The sequence below is a fragment of the Bos taurus genome, chromosome 1 (genome assembly GCF_002263795.3).
Source record: "Bos taurus isolate L1 Dominette 01449 registration number 42190680 breed Hereford chromosome 1, ARS-UCD2.0, whole genome shotgun sequence".
Taxonomy (NCBI): Eukaryota; Metazoa; Chordata; class Mammalia; order Artiodactyla; family Bovidae; genus Bos; species Bos taurus.
The window spans coordinates 36,436,642-36,458,094 of record NC_037328.1 but is presented as its reverse complement, the minus strand read 5'-3'; the positions used below and the strand labels follow the sequence as shown (position 1 = coordinate 36,458,094).

General features: G+C 38.1%; 1 protein-coding gene across 2 annotated transcripts in view; it reads right to left on the bottom strand.

Annotated features, from left to right (window-relative positions):
* CSNKA2IP (casein kinase 2 subunit alpha' interacting protein) overlaps window positions 1-21,453 on the bottom strand; it is a 140,378-nt gene that overhangs the window by 34,756 nt on the left and 84,169 nt on the right. The window contains exon 2 of one of the 2 annotated variants that reach the window (XM_024993973.2): window positions 6,066-6,218. The exons of the other annotated variant lie outside the window; for it this stretch is intronic. The gene's annotated coding sequence lies outside the window, so the exon portion shown is untranslated. The remainder of the gene's footprint in view (window positions 1-6,065; window positions 6,219-21,453) is intronic. 2 annotated transcript variants of the gene reach the window in all.

Genomic DNA, 21,453 nt, shown 5'->3' with positions numbered 1-21,453 from the left:
TAATTCATAAAGGCATAACCAATAAACACTAAATATTACTTTTTCATACATTAAGTCAGGGAAGCCATGTTTTAATAAATATATGTTCCTGAATTCACCTTCTTTCATTGATAAGACTTAAAATATAAATATAAAAACTTAGTCAACACTTATTTTATATGTAGTGATCTGTCCACAAACAAGCCAATGATAGAACTTTGCATATTTTCAGAAAATGACATTAAGGAAGTGATGGAAGTTCTCCTAGTGATGTTGTCACACATTATATTTTTATTCTCTAAAACATGTACCACTAATATTGAAGTTTTAGTAAATTTTAAAAACTGTCTCCATCAAATATAACTTCCTTTTGAGTTGCCCTCAGATATTTTGAGGAGAAGTAAAACATTAAGTTAGTACAAGGTCTTATTAAACTCGACAGTGAAGTCACCTCCATTTTACAACTGATCTGACTCAAACTCATCAACACTGTACACAAAGCTCATCAGAGTTATTTCTATGGAATTCCACCATGTGAACATGTAGTACAACTAATGCTATGCCAATTTAACATAAACCAATATTTCAGAGCACAGTCTTTTTCAAGGCTTATAAACTCAGCAAACAGACATTCACTCAATTAAACCATGTGAAGTTCACTTACAGGAAAATTTAGGTCTGGAACTAAGTTTGGAAGAAGGGACAGGTAGGGCTGAAATTATCTGTATAATGGATGAGTATGAATTTAAAGGATGAGTTAGATGAATATACTAGAGTTGAAATGGGGAGAAAAGGGCCGTCAAGATGATAACAGTAGCCAGGCTGTATATATTAATAAAGTCAATGAGAAGTCCCCTATAATAAGGAGCAAAAGGATGTTAACAATGAAGATTCTAGCATGTGATTTTAAGTTTTTTGCTTGTTTCTTGCTGTAGAATTATGTATATTATCATTTTCCCTGAGAAGAAATACAAGTTCTATATAATAGACATGAAGATTCATTTTTACGCACTCCAGTATTCTTGCCTGGAAAATCCCAAGAACAGAGGAGCCTGGGAGGCTACAGTCCACGGGGACAAAAATTCTCCCAGCATTATTGCTGCCTAGCCAGTTACCTCGGTTCTTTGTGCCTTGGTTTCCTCATATGTACTAGTGATAATAAGAGCAATTGTTTCAGAGTTGTTGCAAGGTGAAATGAGTTACAACATTAATATTCCCTGGAGAAGGGAATGGCTACCCACTCCAGTATTCTTGCCTGGAGAATTCCAGGAACAGAGGAGCCTGGTGGGCCCCCATCCATGGGATTGCAAACAGTCGGACATGACTGAGTGACTAACAAGATTCATTTTTATAGTGATTAGGTCAAAGGAAGAGTGGACAGGTAGAAAATAAGCCACAAAGTAAAATTTACAAGACGCTAGAAAAAAACACAAGAATTTGGAGGAGATAGGAAATAAAAATCAGAAGTGACTATGACAAAAAACCCTTTAAAAGTTCCTGGGATGTTTCATAGGGAAATGAGAGTTTATGGTAAGTTTATATGGAACATAAATAATGTGATTACTCAACTGAATTTTGAGTCCAAACCCAACATCAAATTTTGAGAATATGAAATACGTTCCAGAATTAATTAAACTCTTTATTTTGACTGAGAAACAAGAATCAACAAAAATAAATCTTCTTTAACATTGTCTGGAGGCTCAAGACAGTGCTGTAAATAAACAAAGAATTCAGAAATCCAAGAGAAGGAAAACTGTCTCTATTTGCCAAACACATAATTCTTTATACAGAAAATCTCAAGCAATCCACAATAGACTACTTGAAGCTAATAAACAAGTTTAAAAAGGACAAAGGATGGAGAATCAACAAAAAATCAATTTTATTTTTGTATTCCAGTGATGAATAATCAGGAAATGAAATTAAGAAACAATTTCATCAGCAATAGCATCAAAAGGAATAAAATATGTAGGAATCAATTAGACAGGAAATGGGTAAGAACTGTACACTGAGAAGCACAAAACATTAATAGGAAAGTTAAAGATCAAAATGAATAGAGACATATTTCATGTTCATGGATTGAAAGGCTCCATATTCATTTTCAAGATGGCCATCCACTTCAATTGATCTACAAGTCCAATGCAATTCCTATTACCTCTTCCTTATTTCCTATTGAAACACTGAAGTCAAAATTTGTTAAAGAGTTTTCTCCCCCATGTGTTTTATTCTCAGTTCTGCTGAGAGGGCCTCTCTCACTGCCTGGTGAAGTCTTGGCTCCTCTTTTAGCAGCTACAGGTGATATACTGAATCATCATCTCAAGGATGCATTATTCTAAGGAAAATTTTTCTCATTTGACATGTACAGAGTAAAAGGGGTCAGATGGACAGGTAAAACTATTTTAGCCCTAGCTTCAAGAATACAAAACTAAAACAACATAAGTACTTGAGAATAATAATACAATTTTACTATACCAGCTCGTGCATCCCTTACACACTATGATTTCCCAAGGCAAGACAGGATTTCCAGCCTCCTAGTTATCCATTAAAATCCACAAGTACAGCACCCTGACCAGTCAGATAATAGTAAGAGCAGTTTAAAGTTTTCCAGGAGAAAGAGTGAAGGGCAGGACTAAGGAGGGAGAAAAAATAGAGCAAAAATTTAAAAATAATTTCAATTGCAGCTTCACCAAAATCCTGGTACAGTTAAAACTCACTTGAAAGAAATATCCCAGGGGGAAGTTAATTGTGACATGATCCTTCTAGATATTGAGGGGGAAAAAAAAATTTTAACATTTTCCTCTTTCAAAGAGTGACATGAAAAACATACCATATTTAGGGGAGAGAAAACAAAGAGTGTAAGGTACAAAAGTACATGGAGACCTTGTCAGATTTTTTGTATCATAAGTGCCTCAGATTCTTATCTATAAAATGGGGTTCTCCTGTGCTGAAAGAATCTGTTCTGCTGCTGGGGTTCTTTTCATCTATTCCGTGCTGCCAAACGTAGTCTCCTGATCTGCTACATGGCCCCTCAAATCTGTACAGTGAGGCAAAGGGAACCTCTAATGTCTTGTACTTATGATTGCAACTTGTAAGAAAGAGGCGAAAGCAACAGGGAGTAGACAAAAGGGTACCTACTCATCAGTCTCTGTTCCTCCTGCTCCTTAACATAGAGAAATCCTTTCTACATTCTTCTGGATAAACATAAATTGTGTTTATATTTTCTGTGAATATTACAATACCTACTACATAGGAACAAAGAATGAAAAAGATACATGAATAAAGGTGTTCATCTATCAATCACTATAACAACAGTTTTCTAAGGATTGCTCATTTTGGGGCTGGGATTCAAAACTCTAGGCATACCACACAACAAGAAAACTCTAAAAAGTGGATTGAGTTGTACACCTGTATGTATCGAACTCTAGAGAATATCACAGATATGCATCAAAGCTCTTCACAAGCTGGAAGGATGAGGAGTTAAGTGGACCATCTCAAAATACATATTCTCTTGTTTAATATTCATTTTCTTCAGAAAAGCAAAACAGTAATCATTAGTGTGAAATCTCATTCTTATTTCTAGCACAAAAGAAATCAAGAAAGAAAATATGATCATAACATGAAAATATTATACGAAAAGGTAAATATTTTTAAAAGCATCAGTTTCTTTTTGTAGAAGAAATCTAAGTAGGTGAGCCAAAGAATGACTGCTCACCGGGATATCTTATACTTTATAAAGCACTTTGTTTTCCTATTAGGAGAATGAAAATAAATATATTTCAGAATTTTTCAAATTAATGATGAGACTATTCTGTGAGAAAAGGTGATGCTATGGATATTTACATGTGCCTCTTCTTATCCATTCTAATTTTTGTAGTAAAATATATAAAGTCCCCAAATAGAAAAATAAATACTGCCCACAATTATTATGGACCACAAGTATTAGACCTGTTACTCCATTTCAAGATTCTTCTATGGGTGATATCTTGAAGATTAATGAGAAAACTGTTTTTCAAACGTTTGAATTTCTTCAACAAATAATTATTGAGCACCTACTCAACTGAGTTGAAGACAATAAGTGTTACATATCAAAAAATAAGCAGTAACCAGGCAGACACACGGAGAAGGCAATGGCACCCCACTCCAGTACTCTTGCCTGGAAAATCCCATGGACTGAGGAGCCTGGTAGGTTATATAGTCCATGGGGTCGCGAAGAGTCGGACACGACTGAGTGACTTCACTTTCACTTTTCACTTTCATGCACTGGAAAAGGAAATGGCAACCCACTCCAGTGTTCTTGCCTGGAGAATCCCAGGGACGGGGCAGCCTGGTGGGCTGACGTGTATGGGGTCGCACAGAGTCGGACACGACTGAAGCGACTTAGCGGCAGCAGCAGGCAGACAGAATCCCCTGCTCTCAAGGTGTTTACTGCCTAAACTAATCATCCACTTCTATTTAAAACTAAATCCAAAAATTTATATTTCTGTACTACAGGTTCAAAGATAAATGAAACTTTAGTTGTATTTTTTTTCTACTGTTTTATTATTTGTTTTAAATCTACTTTCAAATGGATACAAGTCTTATAAATGTTATTTGTGAAAAATAAATGCCTAATAAACTTTGTTTGTTGCAGCCTGTACTTTGAAAGGAACATAGGTCAGAAATGCTAACTTTTCAGACCTGTAACCTAAAAGATGCCCCAGCGGCTGTTGTTAGCCTGTAGGATAACTTTCTTGCCTCCATTCATTCAGTAACAGAAGAATAAAATAAGGGAGGAACAATCGGCCAAATATTTGTTGCTTCTTAGATATGTAAATTAAAACAATCTGAAATTCACCTATATCAGATTAACAACTGTTTTTTCTGGAAATGTATTTACTTTGTTTTTTCTAACATATCAGTTAAGCTAATATTTTAAATGTTTAATTCCAAGGCTTTATTTGTGTTTTTGTTTTGGCTTGCTGTTTTTATAAGACAGTTTTTAGGTCATGGATGTGAGAAAATCTTTATTTTCTCTCTCTGTGAAAGAATATCCTACTGATGGTTGTTGAAGCTGAAAGTCCAGTACTTTGGCCACCTGATGCAAAGAGCTGACTCATTTGAAAAGGCCCTGACGCTGGGAAAGATTGAGGGCAGGAGGAGGAGGGGATAACAGAGGATGAGATGGTTGGATGGCATCACCGACTCAATGGACATGGGTTTGGGTGAACTCCGGGAGTTGGTGATGGACAGGGAAGCCTGGCGTGCTGTGGTTCATGGGGTCGCAAAGAGTCAGACACGACTGAGCAACTGAACTGAACTGAACTGATGGTTCAGTGAGATTCCATAAAGAATTCTCCTGCCAGTGCAGGAGAAGTGGGTTCAATCCCTGAGTCAGGAAGATCCCTGGGGAAGGAAATGGCAACCCACTCTAGTATTCTTGCCTGGGAAATCCCATGGACAGAGAAACCTGGTGGGCTACAGTCCATAGGGGTCACAAAAGAGTCAGACACAACTTAGCAACTAAAACAGCAAAAACAGAGCCACAAAAGAAAAGGGTCACTAAATTTACATTGTCTTTCAGAAGAGGAGTAAAGAATTGGTTGTATGTTTATTACTTTGTCTAAGAGAAAATAATTAACCAAAATATCCTTACTCTGATTTAAGAATAGAAATCAAAACATTTTTCAATTAGACAAAAAAAGATACACAGGAAGAAAGAAAAATGATAATGACATGAAAAAGGGGTACCAAAGCAATGTCCAACAGATGAATATATAGCAAGTTAGAGAGAAATGAGCGCTCTGTCCACTGCAGGACCCAGCAGGTCAAAGATGCAGATACAAATAGATGGACACAAAGATCCTTATAAATATTTCAAAAGTTAACCCATAGAGAGCCATGCAGAGAAAAGAAACATACATACAAAGCTCAAGTATAGAAAGAAATAGAAAGAAAACTCTAAAACCTAATACAGAGATACGTATGCCATCAGATAACATTTTACTGATAAATTAAATAGCAGATGGATTCTTAGCACTGCTGCACTATTAAATTTATGTTTTAAATATTGTTGAAATAGTAATTACATGTTCCAAGAAAAATATACAGACCCTTTGAATGAAATTGTTTCTAGGATGATGTATGTTTAAAGTTGTCCTTATTAGTTTTACAGCACCACCACGGACAAATCCAGACGGTTTTGGGGAGTCCTGATATGTTGGTGGAGTTCAATTTCTTGGTAGAAGGAGGGAAGTGCTATCTTTCTGTAAAATAAAAATAATGTTAAAGTACTGAAAATACGAAATAAAGTCAGACAAACTAAACATAAACTGATTGTAGCAAGAAAACTATTGGTGTATTGGGAGCCAGTGCTGCCTGGTGAAATTACCATGCTTTTTGATAACAGAAAGGTTCCCTACATACCACAAAGAAACTGCCCGTGGGAGACGCGGATTCAGTTCCTGGATCTGGAAGATCCCCTGGAGAAGGGAACAGCTACACTTTCCATTATTCTTGCCTGGAGAATTCCAGGGACAGAGGAGCCTGGTGGGCTACAAGTCCATGGGGTTGCAAAGAGTCAGACACAACTGAGCGCTAACACTTTCACTATATTCACAGTGATTCTATATTGGAAGAAGGAACCAGGACATGGACACAATGACCTCGGGTATAATTATAAGAAGAGCTTTTTCTCATTGATTAAAGATATAAATTTTGGAGATATAAAGAACAGAGTGCAAACAAAGTGAATTTGATGTACACTAAGGAAGAAAGAAAATAAATTAAAAAAATAAAAGCTAAGACACCTTTCTTCTGAGACAAGAGGAACAAAAAAGAGCATGATAAATAAGTTATAAATGTATGCTGCACAAATTTATTCTGCATGTGTTGTCTTTAAATATATTTCCCAGTATTTAAATATAGGAGTTGTAATAATAATTTTATTTAAAGTATCTTAATCTTTATGTCAGATGTTTTGCATATAACTTTTGTGCCCAACTCCTATTACCTAAGTTGGATACCATATAAATCAACAAGAGATCATTTCAGATTGAACCAAACACTTGTTTCACTGATTCCTACAAAGTCATGTAATATTCTTAATTCATCCTTTTCCATCTGTCATATCTATGTATCATAATTTACATAACATACATTCCCAAGAACATAGTCCTTAGTCTGAACTGAATATAACTAAAATACTGTTCCTGCTTTTCCAGAATCCTGTATTTCACTCTCACTCTAAATTATCTGATGTCACCCACATGAAAAAATATCTATTTTCCATTGAACTTTTTTGCTGTATAATTTTATGAATGTTTATTCTCATTCACTTTATTAAAAATAATGAAAAACCCTAGTTTATTATTATATATACTGTAATCAGTGAATACATAAATCTCATTTCAAATGTCTGAGGAAATGCCTAGAGCTTTCACTTCTGGGCAGATTATAAAAATTAATATCACATGGCAACTGTAACCCTTTAGTCATGGCTACTTTGAATGCTTTATTTAGAGAGATCACAATGCTTTATTTAGGCTAATTGACAATAGAAGACTATTAAGAATGCCTGCCTTGAGTGTGGGAAGGGTAGAGTAGCAGTTTCAGCAAGACAGACTAGACACTTTGTCTTACTGATAAGTGGTAGCCAAGCATAAGATAAATGGCCATAGTATTAAGCAAACCATTTATTAACCAACAACCATATTTTTGTTACTGAATTAAGCATCACATCCAGTTAGAGACAGGGAGATGAATCTCCATGATGAAAGTGCCTAATTTGAGCTTGGAATCTGCCAAGTAACAGTTTTACATCTATGATGTTCTAAAGTAGACTAGTTGTTCCAATCCCTGACTACAAGGTTAGTTAGCATCGCCTAAGGAGGTATTAAAAAATACAAGTGCCCATGCTCCATCTCAAGATTAATAATATCAGAACTTCTCTGGGCATGATCAGTATTTTTAAAATATCTTCCAGGTGATTCTACTGTAGTGGGGGTGGGAGTGAGAGGGTCTTGGTTTTTCCCTCTGCCTTGATCCTTCATAACCACTGTAGAGCCTTCGGGATCTTAGAACGTCCTTTCAACCTCTCATGGCATCTGGTCCCATCACTTCATGGAAAGTAGATGGGGAAACAGTGGAAACAGTGTCAGACTTTCTTTTGGGGGGCTCCAAAATCACTGCAGATGGTGATTGCAGCCATGAAATTAAAAGACGCTTACTCCTTGGAAGGAAAGTTATGACCAACCTAGATAGCATATTAAAAAGCAGAGACATTACTTTGCCAACAAAGGTCCATCTAGTCAAGGCTATGGTTTTTCCAGTGGTCATGTATGGATGTGAGAGTTGGACTGTGAAGAAAGCTTAGCGCCGAAGAATTGATGATTTTGAACTGTGGTGTTGAAGAAGACTCTTGAGAGTCCCTTAGACTGCAAGGAGATCAAACCAGTCCATCCTAAAGGAGATCAGTCCTGGGTGTTCATTGGAAGGACTGATGCTGAAGCTGAAACCAATATTTTGGCCACCTCATGCGAAGAGTTGACTCATTGGAAAAGACTCTGATGCTGGGAAGGATTGGGGGCAGGAGGAGGAAGGGAGGACAGAGGATGAGATGGCTGAGTGGTATCACCAACTCAATGGACATGAGTTTGAGTGAACTCCGGGAGTTGGTGATGGACAGGGAGGCCTGGCGTGCTGCGATTCATGGTGTTGCAAAGAGTCAGACATGACTGAGTGACTGAACTGAACTGAAAAGGAATCTTAAACAAGACCATAAGCAGGGCTCCCCAGCCTCTAGGATCTAGTATCTGATGATCTGATGGAGCTGATGGAATAACAGAAACAAAGTGCACAGTAAATGAAATGGGCTTGAATCATCCCCAAACCATCCCCCATTCCTCGCCCACATCCATAGAAAAACTTCTTCCACAAAACCAGTCTCTGGTGCCAAAAAGGTTTGGGATGGATACTGTAAAGGGTCTGAACTGACACTTAAAGCAAAATATTTTTTGTTGGTATTTATTTTATTATAGTGATTTATAAAATTATCTTTGCCATTGTTTGCTCCATATTCAAGAGAAAAAAAATTTAAGCATAAAGAAACAATAAAAATGAACTAAATGAGTAATTTCAAATAACATAAATCTTAGAATTTTACTTCCTTTTCCCATCACTTGCCTTTATGGATTAAGGCTAATCATAACTCGTAAATTCTGATTTTATGCCAGATCAAATGCTGCTGGACAGCAGAGGATAAAGGTACCCAAGTGGACATACACACAGACACACACACACATACACACACACATTGACCTTGGGTTCCCTATAGACATTTGGAAGTTGTCAGCAGTAGCATAATGACAGTCCTAATTATTAAAATTACTCTTGTGTGGAAAGTGCTTTAAGATTAAAATGCCAACAGGCATGCAATATGTTAACTGTATTATGATCTTTTTCTTTTCTTTTAAAATGAAATTCTTTAGGAAATATTCCACTGGCTTCCATCAAAACATCTCTCATCACCCCAGTGACATGTTCCCTCTCTCTCACACATTCCAAAGGAATTACTGATAAATTCTGATTCCATAAGAATTCTAATGCCCTAAAGATATACTTTATATTCAGTTAGGTCAAGATATTTCTTTATAACCACAACTACAGAATCTATTACAGTCTCAATTTCTCATATTTCTTTAATATGTAATCACTATTCACTAATTCCCAAATATTTTACAATGACACAAAGATGCTGTGATTTAAATATTGCTAATCTGAAAATATTTTACATGTTTGATTTTAGATCTCAAGAAGAATTAGCTTTGATCTTTAAAAAATAATTTTATGCCCTCTACTATAATATAGGGGCTTCCTTTGTGGCTCAGACAGTAAAGAACCTGCAGGCAGTGCAGGAGACTGGAGTTTGATCCCTGGGTTGGGAAGATCCCCTGAAGAAATGAATGGCAACCCACTCCACTATTCTTGACTGGGAAATCCCACGGCCAGAGGAGACCAGCAGGCTTAGTCCATGCGGTTGCAAAACATCAGAGATGACTGAGCGACTAATACTAACACTATAATATAAATGTGTAAACACACAATGATTTTAGAAAAAACACATCAAAATATTGCATAGCCTGCCATAAACTTTCATGGATCATAGAAATGTCAAATAGAAATGTGGTGTTGGAGAAGATTCTTGAGAGTCCCTTGAACTTCAAGGAGATCCAGCCAGTCCATCCTAAAGGAAATCAGTCCTGGGTGTTCATTGGAGGGACTGATGCTGAGGCTGAAGCTCCAATACCACCTGATGTGAAGAACTGACTCAGTGGAAAAGACCTTGATGCTGGGAGGGATTGGGGGCAGGAGGAGAAGGGGACAACAGAGGATGATATGGTCAGATAGCATCACTGACTTAATGGACATGAGTTTAAGCAAACTTTGGGAGATGGTTAAGGACAGGGAAGCCTGGCATGCTGCAGTCCATGGGCTTGGAAAGAGTCGAACATGACCGAGAGACTGAACAACAAACAGCGATGGTATAGAAAAGAAAAATGGTTATTTTATGTTGCTTCAGGAAGAAATCAGAACCAATGGCTGGCAATTCAGTTCAGTTCAGTCGCCATCCAGCCATCTCATCCTCTGTCAGGTCTTTGCATGAGGTGGCCAAAGTATTGGAGTTTCAGCTTCAACATCAGTCCTTCCAATGAACACCCAGGACTGTTCTCCTTTAGGATGGACTGGCTGGATCTCCTTGCAGTTCAAGGGACTCTCAAGAGTCTTCTCCAACACCACAGTTCAAAAGCATCAATTCAGGGCAGTCCTAAGATGGTGGAGGAATAGGACGGGGAAACCACTTTCTCCCCACAAATTCATCAAAAGAACATTTGAATGCTGAGCAAATTCCACAAAACAACTTCTGAATGCTGGTAGAGGACATCAGGCACCCAGAAAGGCAGCCCATTGTCTTCGAAAGGAGGTAGGACAAAATATAAAAGATAAAAAGAGAGACAAAACAGGTAGGGACAGAGATTCATTCTGGGAAGGGAGTCTTAAAAAAGAGAGGTTACCAAACACCAGGAAACGCTCTCTCTGGCAGGTCTGTGGTGAGCCTTGGAATCTCAGAGGCTACATAACCGGGAGGAAAAATAAATAAATAAATAAAACCCAGAGATTACATGCTTAACGGCAACTCCCAGCAGAGAAGCAGCCCAGATGCTCACATCCGCCACTAGCAAGTGGGGACTGGACAGGGAGGTATAGGCTGCATTGCTCAGGGTAAGGACTGGGCCTGAATGCCCCAAGGGCATTCTGAGGGAACTAACTTGAGATAGCAACCCAGACTGTGGGATAGCCATCCCTAGAAAAGCCCTAATCTAAGACACATCCAGGCCCACTCACAGTACAAAGGACTCAGCAGAGCCAGCCGGCTTTGGACCAGCCCATCCCCCGCCAGAGACAGACAGGCGAGGGCAGCCAGAGCTGGAAGGGGCAATCATGGCCCCAGAGAGGCATCCTTTACCAAACTGAAAGCAGGCTTTGTTGCTAACCAAGACTTCTTGGGATTTTGGATGGTTGACATCTGCCAGGAGGGTCACAGCCAGAGATCAGCTCCCCAGAAGAGATACACAGCACACTTGAGAAGGCACACCCATTGTATACCCAGAAAACTGAGCAGCTGGGACAGGGGAGGCAATAAGATTCACCCCGCAACGAGGGGGTGATTGCACTCACCAAGCATCTGGTCACCTGAGCTGCTCAGACCTGGGAAGGGCACAAAACGCAGGCCCAACCTTGTCTGTGCCTTTGTGGAGTACCCAAGAACCTGAATCTGAGTGGCTTAGACCTGGGAAGTGCATGCAACCCAGGGCCTGCCTCAAATAGTTCCTGGCAGAGCAACCTAGAGCCTGAGCAGTATAGAATGGGAAAGCACACACGCTGTGAGCGGGGGCAAACCCGGTGTGGCCAAGACACTGTGAGCACTCCCCACACACACTAGTGTTATTTGTGTGCAGTGTTCCTCCCTCCCCACAGCACGACTGAACAAGTGGCCTAAAAAAAAAGTGACCACCACCGCCCCCTTGTGTCAGGGTGGAAATTAGACACTGAATAGACCAGCAAACAGAAGAAGCTAAAATAAAGAAGGAACCACTTTGGAAGTGACAGGTGCAATAGATTAAAACCCTGTAGTTAGCACTGACTACATAGGAAGGGGCCTGTAGATCTTGAGACGTATAAGCCAGATCAAGGAACTATCTGAAAATGAACTGACCCCACACTGTCCGCAACAGCTCCAGAGAAAGTCCTAGATATATTTTTACTATTATCATTTTTTAAATTTAAAATTTTTTTTATTTTTAAGTCTTGTATTACTCCTTTCATTTTTATAACCTACTATTACCTTGCAAAGAAAAAAGAGCCTATTTTTAAAGCAAACTTCATATATATATGTATTTTATAATTTTTGTGACTTTGTTTTGTTTTTTTAATATTGTATTTTTGAGAATCTAACCTCTACTCTAGATTTTTAATCTTTGTTGTTTTTTTTTTTTTGTATTTGTAATCAATTTTGTACCTTTAAGAACCCAATTTTCAGTACCCATTTTTACTTGGGAGCGGGATTACTGGCTTGATTGCTCTCTCCCCCTTTTGACTCTCCTTTTTCTCCACCAAGTCGCCTCTATCTCCTCCCTCCCCCTTCTGTTCTCTACCCAACTCTGTAAATCTCTTTGTGTGTTCTGGGCTGTGGAGAACACTTAGGGAACTGATAACTGACTGGATCTGTCTCTCTCCTTTTTGATTCCCCCTTTTAAACTCCTGGCCATCTCTGTCTTCTTTCTCCCTCTTCTCTTCTCCGTGTAAGTCTGTGAACATCTCTGAGGGATCCAGACTGTGGAGAGCACATAAGGAAGTGATTACTGGCTAGCATGCTCTCGCCCCTTTTGATTCCCCCTCTTTTCCTCCTGGTCACCTCTATCTCCCCCTTCCCTCTTCTCTTCTCCATGTAACTCTGTGTGCCTCTCCAGGTGTCCCTCACTGTGGAGAAACTTTTCATCATTAACCTAGATGTTTTATCATCAGTGCTGTATAGATGGAAAAGTCTTGAGGCTACTATAAGAATAAGACTGAAAACCAGAGGCAGGAGGCTTAAGTCCAAATCCTGAGGACACCAGAGAACTCCTGACTCCAGAGAACATTAATCAATAGAAGCTCACCAAACGCCTCCATACCTACACTGAAACCAAGCACCACCCAAGGGCCAACAAGTTCCAGAGCAAGACATACCACACAAATTCTCCAGCAACACAGGAACATAGTCCTGAGCTTCAATATACAGGCTGCCCAAAGTCACATCAAACCCACTGATATCTCACTCACTACTGGACACTTAATTGCACTCCAGAGAGAAGAAATCCAGCTCCACCCACCAGAACAATGACACAAGCTTCCCTAACCAGGAAACCTTGACAAGTCACCCGTCCAACCCCACCCACAGTGAAGAACCTCCACAATAAAGAGGAACCACAAACTGCCAGAATAAGGAAAGGCCACCCCAAACACAGCAATATGAACAAGGTGAATAGGCAGAGAAATACTCAGCAGGCAAAGGAAGAGGATGAATGCCCACCAAACCAAACAAAAGAAGAGATAGGGAATCTATCTGATAAAGAATTCCAAATAATGATAGTGAAAATGATCCAAAATCTTGAAAACAAAATGGAGTTACCGATAAATAGCCTGGAGACAAGGATTGAGAAGATCCAAGAAATGTTTAACAAAGACCTAGAAGAAATAAAAAAGATAAAAAATATATAATGAATAATGCAATAAATGAGATCAAAAACACTCTGGAATAATGGAGGCAGAAGATAGGTTAAGTGAGGCAGAAGATAGAATGGTAGAATAAATGAAACAGAGAGGAAAAAAGAATTAAAATAAATAAGGACAGCCTCAGAGACCTCTGGGACAATGTTAAATGCCCCAACATTTGAATCATAGGAGTCCCAGAAGAAGAAGACAAAAAGAAAGAGCACAAGAAAATACTTGAGGAGATAATAGTTGAAAACTTCCTTAAAATGGGGAAGGAAATTGTAACCCAAGTTCAAGAAATCCAGACAGTTCTAAACAGGATAAACTCAAGGTGAAACACCCCAAGACACATATTAATCAAATTAACAAAGATCAAATACAAAGAACAAATATTAAAAGCAGCAAGGGAAAAACAACAAATAACACACAAGGGGATTCCCATAAGGATAACAGCTGATCTTTCAATAGAAACTCTTCAGGCCAGGAGGGAATGGCAAGACATACTTAAAGTGCTGAAAGAAAAAAACCTTCATCCCAGATTACTTTACCCAGCAAGGATCTCATTCAAATATGAAAGAGAAATCAAAAGCTTTACAGACAAGCAAAAGCTGAGAGAAATCAGCACCACCAAACCAGCTCTCCAACAAATGCTAAAGGATCTTCTCTAGACAGGAAACACAGAAAAGGTGTATAAACTCAAACTCAAAACAACAAAGTAAATGGCAATGGGATCATACTTATTAATAATTACCTTAAATGTAAATGGGTTGAATGCCCCAACCAAAAGACAAAGAAAGGCTGAATGGATACAAAAACAAGATCCCTATATATGTTGTCTACAAAAGACCCACCTCGAAACAAGGGACACATACAGACTGAAAGTGAAGGGCTGGAAAAAGAAATTCCACATAAATAGAGACCAAAAGAAAGCAGGAGTAGCAATACTCATATCAGATAAAATAGACTTTAAAACAAAGGCTGTGAAAAGAGACGAAGAAGGACACTACATAATGATCAAAGGATCAATCCAAGAAGAATATGGATCAATCCAAGAAGAAGATATAACAATTATAAATATCTATGCACCCAACATAGGAGCAGCCAAATATGTAAGACAAATGCTAACAAGTATGAAAGGGGAAATTAACAACAACACAATAATAGAGGGAGACTTTAATACCCCAATCACACCTATGGATAGATCAACTAAACAGAAAATTAACAAGGAAACACAAACTTTAAATGATACAATAAACCAGTTAGACCTAATTGATATCTATAGGACATTTCACCCCAAAACAGTGAATTTCACCTTTGCACATGGAACCTTCTCCAGGATAGATCACATCCTGGGCCATAAATCTAGCTTTGGTAAATTCAAAAAAATTGAAATCATTCCAAGCATCTTTTCTGACCACAATGCAGTTAAGATTAGATGTCAATTACAGGAGAAAAACTATTAAAAATTCCAACATATGGAGGCTGAACAACACACTGCTGAATAACCAACAAATCACAGAAGAAATCAAAATATGCATAGAAATGAATGAAAATGAAAACACAACAACCCAAAATCTATGGGAAACTGTAAAAGCAGTGCTAAGGGGAAGGTTCATAGCAATACAGGCTTACCTCAAGAAACAAACAAAAAAAGTCAAATAAATAACCTAATTATACACCTAAAGCAACTAGAAAAGGAAGAAATGAAGAACCCCAGGGTTAGTAGAAGGAAAGAAATCTTAAAAATTAGGGCAGAAATAAATGCAAAAGAAACAAAAGAGACCACAGCAAAAATCAACAAAGCCAAAAGCTGGTTCTTTGAGAAGATAAATAAAATTGACAAACCACTAGTCAGACTCATCAAGAAACAAAGGGAGAAGAATCAAATCAACAAAATTAGAAATGAAAATAGGGAGATCACAACAGATAACACAGAAATACAAAGGATCATAAGAGACTACTATTAGTAACTGTATGTCAATAAAATGGACAACTTGGAAGAAATGGACAAATTCTTAGAAAAGTATAACTTTCCAAAACTGAACCAGGAAGAAATAGAAAATCTTAACAGACCCATCACAAACACAGAAATTGAAACTGTAATCAGAAATCTTCCAGCAAACAAAAGCCCAGGACCAGACAGCTTCAAGCTGAATTCTATCTAAAATTTAGAGAAGAGCTAACACCTATCCTACTCAAACTCTTCCAGAAAATTGCAGAGGAAGGTAAACCCAAACTCATTCTATGAGGCCACCATCACCCTAATACCAAAACCAGACAAAGATGCCACAAAAAAAGAAAACTTCAGGCCAATATCACTGATGAACATAGATGCAAAAATCCTTAACAAAATTCTAACAGACTCCAACAACATATTAAAAAGATCATACATCATGACCACGTCAATCAATGTAATACATGACATTAACAAATTGAAAGATAAAAACCATATGATTATCTCAATAGATTCAGAGAAAGCCTTTGACAAAATTCAACATCTATTTATGATAAAAAAAAAAACCTCCAGAAAGCAGGAATAGAAGGAACATACCTCAACATAATAAAAGCTATATATGACAAACCCACAGAAAACTTTATCCTCAATGGTGAAAAATTGAAAGCATTTCCCCTAAAGTCAGAAAAAGACAAGGGTGCCCACTCTCACCACTACTATTCAACATAATTTTGCAAGTTTTGGTCACAGAAATCAGAGAAGAAAAACAAATAAAAGGAATCCAGATTAGAAAAGAAGTAAAATTCTCACTGCAGATGACATGATCCTCTACATAGAAAACCCTAAAGACTCCACCAGAAAATTACTAGAGCTAATCAATGAATATAGAAAAGTTGCAGGATATAAAATTAACACACAGAAATCCCTTGCATTCCTATACACTAACAATGAAAAAACAGAAAGAGAAATTAAGGAGACAATTCCATTCACCATTGCAACAAAAAGAATAAAATACATAGGAATATCTCTACCTAAAGAAACAGAAGACCTATATATAGAAAACTATAAAACACTGGTGAAAGAAATCAAAGAGGACACAAATAGATGGAGAAATATACCACGTTCATGGATTGGAAGAATCAATATAGTGAAAATGAGTATACTACCCAAAGCAATCTATAGAGTCAATGCAATCCCTATCAAGCTACCATAGAGTCAATGCAATCCCTATCAAACTACCAACAGTATTTTTCACAGAACTAGAACAAATAATTTCACAATTTGTGTGGAAATACAAAAAACCTCGAATAGCCAAAGCAATCTTGAGAAAGAATGGAACTGGAGGAATCAACCTGCCTGACTTCAGGCTTTACTACAAAGCCACAGTCGTCAAGACAGTAGGGTACTGGCACAAAGACAGAAATATAGATCAATGGGACAAAATAGAAAGCCCAGAGATAAATCCATGCACCTATGGACACCTTATCTTTGACAAAGTAGGCAAGAATATACAATGGAAAAAAGACAATCTCTTTAACAAGTGATGCTGGGAAAACTGGTCAACCACTTGTAAAAGAATGAAACTATAACACTTTCTAACACCATACACAAAAATAAACTCAAAATGGATTAAATATCTAAATGTAAGAACAGAAACTATAAACCTCCTAGAAGAAAACATAGGCAAAACACTCTCCAACATAAACCACAGCAGGATCCTCTATGGCCCACGTCTCAGAATATTGGAAACAAAAGCAAAAATAAACAAATGGGACCTAATTAAACTTAAAAGATTTTGCACAACAAAGAAAACTATAAGCAAAGTGAAAAGACAGCCTTCAGAATGGGAGAAAATGATAGCAAACCAAGCAACTGACAAAGAATTAATCTCAAAAATATACAAGCAACTCTTGCAGCTCAATTCCAGAAAAATAAACGACTGAATCAAAAAATGGGCCAAAGAACTAAACAGACATTTCTCCAAAGAAGACATACAGATGGCCAACAAACACATGAAAAGATGCTCAATATCATTCATTATTAGAGAAATGCAAATCAGACCCCAGTGAGATACCATTTCACACCAGTCAGCATGGCTGCTATCCAAAAGTCTACAAACAATAAATGCTGGAGAGGGTGTGGAGAAAAGGGAACCCTCTTACACTGTTGGTGGGAATGCAAACTAGTACAGCCACTATGGAGAACAGTGGAGATTCCTTAAAAAACTGGAAATAGAACTGCCATATGACCCAGCAATCCCACTGCTGGGCATACATACTGAGGAAACCAGAAATGAAAGAGACACGTGTACCCCAATGTTCATCGCAGCACTGTTTATAATAGCCAGGACATGGAAGCAACCTAGATGTCCACCACCAGACAAATGGATAAGAAAGCTGTGGTACATATACACAATGGCGTATTACTCAGCCATTAAAAAGAATACATTTGAATCAGTTCTAATGAAGTGGATGGAACTGGAGCCTATTATACAGAGTGAAGTAAGCCAGAAAGAAAAGCACCAATACAGTATACTAACGCATATATATGGAATTTAGAAAGATGATAACAATAACCCTGTATACGAGACAGCAAAAGAGACACTGATGTATAGAACAGTCTTTTGGACTCTGTGGGAGAGGACGAGGGTGGCATGATTTGGGAGAATGGCATTGAAACATCTATATTATCATATGTGAAACGAATCACCAGTCCAGGTTCGATGCATGAGGCAGGATGCTCAGGGATGGTGCACTGGGATGACCCAGAGGGATGGGAAGGGGAGGGAAGTGGGAGGGGGGTTCAGGATGGGGAGTACATGTACACCCGTGGTGGATTCATGTCAATGTATGGCAAAACCACTATAATATTGTAAAGTTATTAGCCTCCAATTAAAATAAATAAATTTATATTTTTTAAAAAAAGCATCAACTGTTCGGCGCTCAGCTTTCTTGATAGTCCAACTCTCACATCCATACATGACCACAGGAAAAACCATAGCCTTGACTAGACAGACCTTTGTTGACAAAGTAATATCTCTGCTTTTTAATATGCTGTCTAGGTTGGTCATAACTTCCCTTCCAAGGAGTAAGCGTCTTTTAATTTCATGGCTGCAATTACATCTGCCTTCATTTTGGAGCCCCCAAAAATAAATTCTGCCACTGTTTCCACTGTTTCCTCATCTATCTGCCATGAAGTGATGGGACCAGATGCCATGATCTTAGTCTTCTGAACATTGAGCTTTAAGCCAACTTTTCCCCTCTCCTCTTTCACTTTCAAGAAGAGGCTCTTTAGTTCTTCTTCATTTTCTGCCATAAGGGTGGCTGGCAGTTACATGGAAGCAAATTTGAGATCAATATGAATAGGATGAATAACGAGATCTGACAGAAATTGGGTGCCTTGTTTAGCATACCTATTACTTGTAGTAGATTGTATGTCCAATTTGAGAATTCACCATCTCTGAAAATATCAGAGCTACAAATAGGAAGTAGAATAAAGCTGATATGCTCTCAGCCTTCCCTCACCCCATGGATTTGTTACCAATAGGTGGGGGTCCAGCTGCTTGCCAAACAAAAGTCAATGAACAGCCCAGGTTGGTGAAAAGGAAAGTTTGCTTTATTTCACATGCTGGCAACTGGTGGGGTGGGCAGGCAGAGCTCACACGATACGGCTCAGAAAATTATCTATAGCCCTTGAGAAGGAACTAAATGTCCTTGACTTTGCTTAATGGGTAAAAAGTGAAAGTGGAAGTGTTACTCACTGAGTTGTGTCTGACTCTTTGTGACCCCATGGACTGTAGCCCGCCAGGCTCCTCTGTCCATGAGATTCTCTAGGCAGGAATACTGGAATGTATAGCCATTCCCTTTTCCAGGGGATGTTCCCGACCCAGGGATTAAACCTTGGGACTCCTGCATTGCAGGCAGATTCTTTACCACTGACCCACCAGGGAATCTTAATGGGTAAATTATTATTATTTGGTCTCCTCTGACTGTTTTCCTTTGTTTCTGCATATTCTCACTTCTGTGATTAAACGTATTCTCAGACAAAGGGCAGGCTGAAGACATGAGGGAGCAAGGGCCATAGGGTCCTGCTCCATTTCAGAAGGAGTATCAAACATTCATTCTCAGACACAACCAAGCACCAGCCCAAGCTGAAGCACTATTGTTTCTCTAAAGGACATTCTCTGCCTTCTTAACCAGGCCAGAGACATAATTAAATATTTGGGTTTTTAAATGCCTACCCTTCCAGCTCCCAGGCAACCTTCTGTTGGGACCAGATAACTAAGAAGAAAGTACATGCTCAAATCTTTATCTCAGGGCACAGAGGCAGTTGAAAAACCCAACATTAAATACCAACAAATGTGGCTATTTATTGTGTAAATAAACTAAATTGCCTCCCTATTTTTCTGTCATCTCATTTTCCCCTGTGCTTCAATCAGTGAAGTATATAAATTAAAGGCAAGCCTTTTTTATTTGAAAAAAAAGATATTATATTATTGATGCCTAGTAATCCTAAGTAATACCACTTAGTTTTGATCCTTTGTGCAAGGAAAAATATATGTTTGGTATAAAGGACACTGAATAATTTATGTAATGTTTAATAATGCATTAAACTGGGGAGAATTCAGAATGACACTCATAGTGATCTAAATTATTTTCATGCTATATTATTCCATATGTGCCCATACACTTGAAATTGTTAGCACAGGCAATTAAAAATGAGAAATACGATTTGGAAATTAAGCAAACAAGAAAAGCTACTTTTATTTTGAATGATAAGACAACAGCTTTTTAATCAAGCAATTTGAATTGCAAGAACTGATGATGATAAAATGTAAATTAATGGATTAGGATTTACAGTTATGTTGTCTTAAACTGAGCATCGTTTTCCCCATGCCCAGAAGCTGCTGACAAGGAGTAAATGTATTAAGGGTGATAAATGTCTATGATTCAGTGATACGGAATAGCAAGTGTCTCAGGAGCAAAGATGCTGCAGAAGTATAATAATTTCCACCCAAACTCAAAGCTATAACAATTTATTACTGATTTCTCTGTCTCTTAATTTTAATGCTATCTTGATCAGCTTATCCGAAGTTTGAAAATGCTTCCAGGGTCTTCTTATCTCAGCTATGTGCTGAACTCAGGCCTGTGTGTCTTTAGGGAACAATTAGGTTCACTAGGAAGATGTAAAAGTTACAAACAAGGTGCAAACACAAATGCCATTGTCTTTATCCCTCTGATTTCCATTCCTCTGATAGAGGCTCACTGAAGCCTCTATCACCCGATTTCATCCAAGCCTTCTAGACGGCAATGAGGTTCACCTTGGTTTCCATGTTTCTGAATGCTAGCATACATGGGAAGACACTTGAGTGGAACTTAAAGTCTAAAGGGAAAATGTTACACTCTCAGCTGGTCACACCTCCTAAAGTGGTTCACTTCATGTTGTAGGGACAAAGGAAATAAACCTCCAGGGTCAGGCTTTAAATCTTATAAAGCAGGCTCTGTATACTGATGTGACTCTCAAAAGCAGGTGAATCTTGCAACTCTAGCAGAGGCAGGCATTTTAAATGTTTTCTATTCCAAATATGAGGAAATAAAATCTGTAATACTTGGCCTTTTAAAAATCTCCTTTAAAAAAATCTTCATAGGTATATTTTTACTGATCTTTCTAATTCTCTTAGGATATGTTACTCAACATAAATTTACAAATAGTTTCCTCAAGATGTTACACTGTGG